Source organism: Vulpes lagopus, chromosome 1, assembly GCF_018345385.1.
Source record: "Vulpes lagopus strain Blue_001 chromosome 1, ASM1834538v1, whole genome shotgun sequence".
NCBI classification, from domain to species: Eukaryota; Metazoa; Chordata; class Mammalia; order Carnivora; family Canidae; genus Vulpes; species Vulpes lagopus.
Genome location: NC_054824.1, coordinates 27,821,542 through 27,829,718, shown reverse-complemented (window position 1 = coordinate 27,829,718; position 8,177 = coordinate 27,821,542). Strand labels below are relative to the sequence as shown.

The following is an 8,177-nucleotide window of genomic DNA, read 5'->3' as shown; positions in this document are numbered from 1 at the left end:
AGGGAATTATGACGTCTTGCTTTATACCAAAATAAATCTGGTGCAGAAAATATCATCTCACTTGCTATGTAAAGTAGACCATTGGGGAGGAGGGTGCATCCACTGCTGAAAGAGTCTGCAAAACCACGAGCCTCTGAAGGGCCTTTTCTCAAAGGAAATGGAGAGACCAGACGGAAGGGCCCCTTGCTAAGCAGGTGGGAGACCTGGGCGGCCCCTCCTGCAGACGCGGAGCCCTTTGCGGGAGAGCCCGGGCGGGGCTCCGTGCTGCCACCTAGTGGGAGCAGCCGGTCATTCCACAGGCTTGGGAACCGCCGGGAAAGGAAAACTTCCTGCATCCCAGTTTAAAAAAAAAAAAAAGAAAAAGAAAAAGAAAACATCAGCCAGAAAAGTCTGTCCGGTCCAGAGCATCCGTAGCGCAGCAGCAACCGGCCTCCTGACAGCTGCAAACACAGCCCTGCTTATCCGGCTCGGTGGGCGAGCGAGGCCCAGCGACGCTCCTCATGCTGAGCAGGCGCTGCCGAGGACAGCAGGTGGACCCCGGGCCCTGGGGAGCACGTGCTCTGCTGTGGTTTCAATCCTAGCACCAACACCACCTCTCTCTCTCTCTCTCTCTCTCTCTCTCTCTCTCCCCCTCTCTCTCTCTCTCTTCTTTTCCCTTTGGATCTGGGCTTTGTTACACTGCAGCCCTTTTCAGTGCAGGACTTGGTGATGAAACAATCAGTGACCACTCAGTAGGCAAAACACACCCTCGTTCACTTGGGGGGAAGAGATGTGACAAGTTAATGAGATACAGCCCAAGTCTTCCCCGTTGCATCCCAGGCTTTTGCACAGGCCGCCAAAGGCTCCCAGGAGGCCAGTGGAGCCGCCAACCAAGGTGTCAGCGAGGGCAGGAGACCCGCTGCCAGTTGTTGGGGGGGGGGGGGGGGCTTCCTTGTCTCTCTTCTGTGCTTCGCTTCCTTGGTGAAGTATCTCCAAGGCAAGTCGGCTTGTTGACTGAGCCACGTGTCAGCTTAGAGATGGCCTTTCTCGGCGTGGCCAGGGCCACCTGGCCGCTGCAGCCCGGCTCCCTCACTCGCTGTGCTGGCAGAGAAAGCAGAGCAGGCTTCTGCAACTGGTCACCTGGCATCTCGGGAACAAGGATTGACAGACCGCTGGAAGACGCCTGGAACCGACGCTTATTGCAATTTCAGGCAGGATCCTTAGATATGTTTTCCCCACTGAACAGAAATGTTATATCACTTACTTAAATAATTTCACGAAGACAGCTTTGAGATGGAAAATGAAGGAAAAAAACCATGTGAACTCAGTATAATATTGCCAAAGGCAGTGCACTATCTATTGTTTTAAGAAATAACTGACTTTTAAAAACCTCCAGACGATTCATAAATCAAAATCATTTTTCCCTTGAGAACAATCCAGAAAGAGTAAAATATTCAAAGCACCAAACTTTCAAAAGACCTGTTGGATTTAAAGATTCTATCCAAGAAAATAACCCTGGATTACTTAAATGACCGTGCAGCTCTTCAAGGCACAGATGAAAGACGCCACCAAAGTACCGAGTGTTATTAATAACCCTTGGTGTCCAGCCATCTCCTTCCCCGGCTCTTTCAGGCAAGGATCTGCCTACTTCTATTTTGTCATTTTATTTCATTATGTAGTTTTCCGAGATCTGCTCCGGGGCTCTCTGAGCTAAAGGGGAATTCTGCTTAGAGATGGGGCCATACAAGCACGGGAACGTAAAGCAGAATCTCATGAAACCCAATGACCCTATTAAAGGATTTTGGAGACCTGCAAGCATGGCATCCCCCCGCAAAACACCACCGGCCCTGAGGCCAACAAGCCGTAGTCCCAAATTACTCCTCTAACAAACATATCAGTAGAATAACCACCCTGTAAGTAAGATTGTGATTATTGTGCCTTAGAAACTGTGCTTTCTGGTGGTGGCTGACCTTGTCGGTGAGTTACCTGTCATCCCCTCAGATCCCTTCACCATACTGGCAGCGCCACACCTTACGGTGTGTGTTCACTCTCGGTGGCCAGCACCTGTGTCCCTCTTCAAAGGTCGGCCCCCGGGCACCCACTTTGCCAGCGAGTCAGGGAGCCTAGGATGTGACGCCCCTTCTATGTCAGGCAGCCCTTAATCAATAATAGGCAAGTGTGACATTGTCAGTGCTCCCGCTCCCTTGCCACTGGTGGAAACCACTCTGAGAGATAAACTGTGCTGTCTTCTGAGCCTCCTCTATAAAGCTGAGCCAGCAGGATGGCGGTGGTTTTAAAATATGTGCCTAAGTTCTTTGACATGCCTCCCTTCAAAAGATGGAGCCTAATTCCCTTTCCCTTAAACGCAGGCCAGACAGTGACTTGCTTCCAAAGAGTAGTAGATGAAGGAAGTTACGCTAGGTGACATCCAAGGCTGAGTCAAAATGACTGGCTTCTGCCTGGCTTTCTCTCTTGGACTCTGCGCTCAGGGGATACCCACATCACAAGGATGCTTGGGCAGTCTTGGGAGAGCCTGCCCAAGAGTCTGTGGAGAGGAACTGAGGCCTCCCACCAACAGCCAGCACCAACTCCCTGGCCATGTGAGTGAGCTGCCTTGCAAATGATCCTTCCACCCCACATAAACCATCATGGGATGCAGGCCCCATGATGTCATATTTTTAGGATGTGCAGACCCTGAGCCAGGGAGGCCCAGCCAAGCCGCTCCTGACATCCTGACCTACTTAAACTCTTCGAGAAGATAAATGTGTATTGTTTGGGGCAATTTGTTACACAGAAATATAGAAAGGATAGAGTTTCTCTCCAAGGGTCTTTGCTCAATACTGTGCCCTCGCTAGCCTCTTCCTCTATAGTCATGCTTTCCCATCACTCCCCTACGTTCTCCCTGGGAGTGGCTCCTAAGAAATCCCTTTCACAAGAATCTCTGTCTCAGAACTGGTCAAAATTTCTCATAAGACAATTCCAATTCAGAGTTCTTTTTCCCAGCTCAAGTACTCTTCCACCCTAAAGGAATCTTCTTTTCTTGTTTGGTTCTGCCCTTTTTCCATAATAACTATCCTCATTCCTTTCTTTTGCCACCTAGAACTTCGCAACATCCCTTCCTCAGCTATGGGCCTCACAGGCGAGGAGGTTGAAGTGATGAAACCAAGCAAAAGGGGAGGAGGCCCTTACCCCACCAGCTGGCAACACAAACATTTAGCCACCTTGGCAGAGTCTCTACTAGCTCCCACATCCTCAAAATGCCTGTGGGAGCTGTGGGTCTTCTGGCTGGATTCGGGGCGGGGGTGTCCCGGCTTCCTGGCTGTGACTCAGGTGGTGCAGGAGAAGCCTCAGGGGCTCAGGCCACAGGAGAGACAGGCAGGAGTCCTTGTGCAGACGGAGTGCTTCCCTGGGCATTTTGCAAAGCAACCTCATGAACCAATGTCAGTTCCTCTTACAGGTAAGCTTGAAGGAGAATGTAGGTTCTACAAAATCCATGCTTAGTCCATCTCTCTATAAAGGAAAAACAAAGACACAGATTATCTTGGGCTGTTTCCAGAACAGAAACTCATGGCCTTGGGAAGCGATCCCACTGCACTATAGACCATGCCGAACTATTGGACACAGCAGGACACCCACAGCCAGGGACAAACAAGCATGAAACCCACAGGGGCAATTCACAGGAACATTGTCTGAGACAATGAGTCCCATTCCTCTAGATACACTTCACGTAGGAGATTGTTACTCAGACCAAGCCAGATTCTAAAGCCAGGGGATATCTGAAAAATTAATTAATTTATATTCTTTCCTTTATAATATATGATCATCTTCCCGCACTGTGTCTACTTTTCTACTCTCAAAAGGAAATAATCTGCTAAGTGAATTAATAAGATAGGAAATTTGTGGGGAACATAGTCGACCTACTTGTAAGAAAAAAGCTTTCAAGAAGTTTTAGCACATTTATATTTTATCTGCAAAATGTAGTTTCAGGAGGAAAAAACACTGTCAACAATTGTCCTAGCCTACATACATGTTTTAAGTAAATGTACATCCTTTTCAAAGTCCTTCCACCCTCCCTTCCCCCTCAAGGATATGGTATTAGTTTGGGAGGGCTGCAGACTAACAAAGTGCCACAGTCAAGCTTAAACAGATACTTATTTCCTCACAGTTCTGGAGGCTGAAGTCCAAGATCAAGGTGTCAGCAGGACTGGTTACTTCTTTTGTTAAAAAAGATTTTAATTTTATTTATTCATGAGACACACAGAGAAAGAGGCAGAGACACAGGCAGAGGGAGAAGCAGGCTCTCTGCAGGGATGACAACCCAGTATCCCAGGATCACGACCTGAGCCAAAGGATCAACCACTGAGCCACCCAGGTGCCCCAGGACTGGTTACTTCTAAGGCCTCTCTCCTTGGCTTTCCGATGGCCATCTCTTTTCCCTGTGTCTTCATATGGCCTTCCTTCTGTACTTCTGTAGTAATCTCCTCTCCTTTTTAATTTTTTTTAAAGATTTTTTTAAATTTATCTAAGGAAGAGAGCAGAGTGAGCAAGAGAGAACAGACATAAGGGGTGGGGGGTGCAGAAGGAGAGGAAGAAACAGGCTCCCTACTGAGCAGGGAGTCTGATGCAGGGCTCCATCCCAGAGCCCTGAGATCATGATCTGAGCATGATCTGATACATGCTGGTTATTTAGTTATTTCTTCATACAACAAATATTTCCTGAGAAATTTGTTTTCTACAGTTGTGCCATCAGCCAGGTACCAAAGACCCAGAAGCAAACAAGGCACAGCCAGTGCTAGAGTCCAGTAGGAAAGACGATTAAGCACACCTCACAAAATCCTGCAGACTAATTTGGAGTTCCCCTATGGAAAGGTACACACACAAAAATGTCCCTCACTTAGGGAATCATGGCCCTCCGGCAAAATCAAGATGTCAAGAGGGCTAATCCCTCCTGAAGATTCCAGGGGAGAACCTGTCCCTTACCTCTTCCAGATACTAGAGGTTGTTGGCATTCCTTGACTCCTAGGTACATCATTCCAATCTGTTTCCATTGTAATCCTTGCATTTACATTTAGGGCCCATTCAGATCACCTAAGATAATCTTCCCATTTCAAGATTCTTAATAATGATATGTGGAAAGTTCCTTTTGCCATGTACAGCAATATATTCACAGGTTCCTAGGCTTAGCACACGGAAGTCCTTGGAGAGCCATTATACAGCCTCCTGTACTGTCCTCCCATCTTCTGTCTCAATTATTTCCTCATTCATGAGCCAGGCGGCTCTCTTCTTAGGCATCTAGTGTTGGTCTTCCTGTTCTTCTCATTAGAAATTTCAGATACAAAATCAAGAAGAAAAGTCAATAGTAGGCAGAAGAGACCTTTAGTGATCTATCCATAAGGTTGGGCCTCCAGGATAAATGAGGAAACTGGACTCTTAACCTGGATACTTTTAGAATCTTTCCCAAAATAAGACAATAGCATGTTTGCCAGCTTCAGGGATTAAGCCAATTGTGTAGTACCACAACGAAGAACAAATATTTCCCAACCCTATTGAGAAATTCTACAACACCTCATCCACATCCCATCCTTCAAGCACTTCAGAAACGAGGGGGAAGAGAGCTGGGCACATCTAGAGTAGCAGCAGTTTTCTCTGGTGAAGACATGATGGAAATGCCGGGAGTTTTATCAGTTTTATTCATCTGAGAACTGTACTCAGAAGCATCATTACGTTCCCAGATCCACAAGTGATATCCAGACCAAGGAATGTGTAAAGTTGTATGGTGGAAGCTGAAAATATCCAGACTTGTGAAAAACACAGAACAGGAAGACTAAACTCCCTCTGGAGATGATGAGAGAGATAGTAAAAACTTGAATTTTGACACGCATGTGCACGTGTGTCATACGCACATACACACACGCGCACACACATGCACTCACACACACTCTTGCACAGTGAGGGAAACCACCAATGCGATAAGAACCGTGGGCTTTGAAGAGTCCCTGGTGATAGAAGGGAGCCAGATGCCAGCTGATACATGCTGCCAAACCAGTAGACTATGTAGGAAGGCTTGACTGGATGAATCAACAAGAGGTCTGGCTGGAAAAGGTCCCTCAGGAGGTGTGGGACATATTAGTGCTTTGAACTCAAGGGATCAGGATTTTTTTTAACAAGCTTTAAAAAACAAGACGAAAGACATCATATGGTAAGGTGCTAGGCTCCTATTGTTTCTGGGCTTGAGTCCTAAAAATCAGGGCCAAAGGGAAGAATTAAGTGTGGTTTAACACGCACACACAAACACATATGCACTGATTTTTTTTTATATATATAAATTGTGTCTGCAGAGGATTTTCCAGCCCAGGTTGCCTATGGTGAGAAAACAGAGACTATTTAAATAATCCTCCAGGGAAGGAACTGAGGGAGACAGATGTTTAGCAAGTCGGAAGCATAACACGTGAGACCAGTCCACCCCTTCACTCAAAGGAAATCACAGAGCTCCTCCTTCATTTGGATTTGAACCTCTAATCAAAAGGCTTCCTGGCTGCTTCCACTCTTTCTTGGCTTGATCTTTGTAGTCTGTAATGTTGCTCGGTCCTTAAAAGGGATATGAGGTTTAACAGTCATCTCTGTGTGCCTGCTATAATTTACTGCTCAATTTCTTCATGTGAATTGTGATTTTGGAAAGGCTGGATTCATTTAGTCTCAACATCAGGACATGTTGACTTTGGAGGACATGGGTTCGTGTCCCAACAGACTTCATCATGCTTTGGTGGCTAAGGAAAACTTCCTTTCTTGACCGATTGTGACTAAGTCTGGCTCAAAGAGTCTTGAAGAATCCATCGACATGTGGCTACATGCTAGCAGAAGAAAATATGAGCTAATCTTGAATCCTTAATGAGCATTTTCCACAGAAGAGCAAGGGAAGAAGGAAACTGATTTTCCTTCCTGTTTTACATTCTTACTATTTTTATGTGCTTTCCGTTTATTATCTTGTGTAATCCTCCCAAGAACTAGGGCAGGAATATTTTTAGATGAGCAAACTGTGAGGCTCAGAGAGGTTAAGAAACCTCTTTATCATCACACAGCCAGTAGATTTGACTCCAAAGCCTAAGTTCTTTGCTTTTCAATCTTTAGACATGTTAGAGTCTTGTCAGCCCTGCAATGTATTCTCCCTGCAATGAATTGTGGCTATAACCAGTCAGGATACAGTTTTTGTTTACTCAGAACTGTACCTACTAAAACTGTAATGTCTAAAGAAAAGAAAGTGTATCTAGGGTGGCCAAAGAGTGTGTCCCAAATAAACAATTGCAGATTGAGTGAAAAATGTATGGAATTGTATAGATGTCTACTGTCCTGGATGGAAAAACATGACATTCTATGACACTTTGACATCAACGTTTTTGGTTTAAAGTTCCCAGCTCCTCTCTGTTTCTTCTCTGTGTTCTCTCATCCCGCACTCACTCTGCTGCTGATGAGGTAGCCAGCTGGCACTCATCTGTGATGCTTCCATGGGCAGGCCTGGCTTAGTGATGACAGCCACCTTCTGGGTACCAGCAGAGGCAAACAGACTCCCACAGGGGTGACATGCCCACATGTCAAACTTACTACTCCCAGGCAACATCCAGATTTGCAATGGCAGTGCCTTCTCCCATTTGTAAAAAGGTAGTGTCCTTTCCCAAGAGGCACAGGGTTAGAGCAGGTATTCCTTCCTACATCATCATAGCATGTTCTAAGAGTATAGTTATACACACACACACACACACACACACACACACACACACACACACATTTTTCTTATTTTCCTTCCATTGAAGGACACACTTCAATAACTTTACTTCAATAACATTTTCAGGTTCTTATGGATTCTGAGGCTTTTAGATGAGCAGTGACTACATAACTGGCAGGCTTGCTCACTAATACAATATCCCCTGGTACCAGCTTCCATGTGGATTCAATTCAAGTGTCAGAACAACCACTACATTTGGAGAAGATCGAGTATTCTTTGCAGACATTGGGAATGAGCTCCCAGTGGCGGGGGAAACAAAATCGAAGGGTAGCGGTAAGACTAGTCAGATATCCAGGTGATAATTCAAATTAGCTAAGCTTCCCAATTCTACAAAAGTAGCTATAAATCAGGCAAGAATCTGCCTATCCCAAAGACAGAGTCCTGACAACTTAATGGGAACCACTACAGCAATCACAAT

General features: G+C 45.9%; 1 long non-coding RNA gene across 2 annotated transcripts in view; it reads right to left on the bottom strand.

Moving 5' to 3' along the window:
• Positions 1-746: 746 nt before the first annotated feature.
• Positions 747-8,177, bottom strand: part of LOC121472214 — a 322,481-nt gene continuing 315,050 nt past the window's right edge. For both annotated transcript variants that reach the window (XR_005982807.1, XR_005982816.1), the window contains one exon: positions 747-3,489. This is a non-coding gene — a long non-coding RNA (uncharacterized LOC121472214). The remainder of the gene's footprint in view (positions 3,490-8,177) is intronic.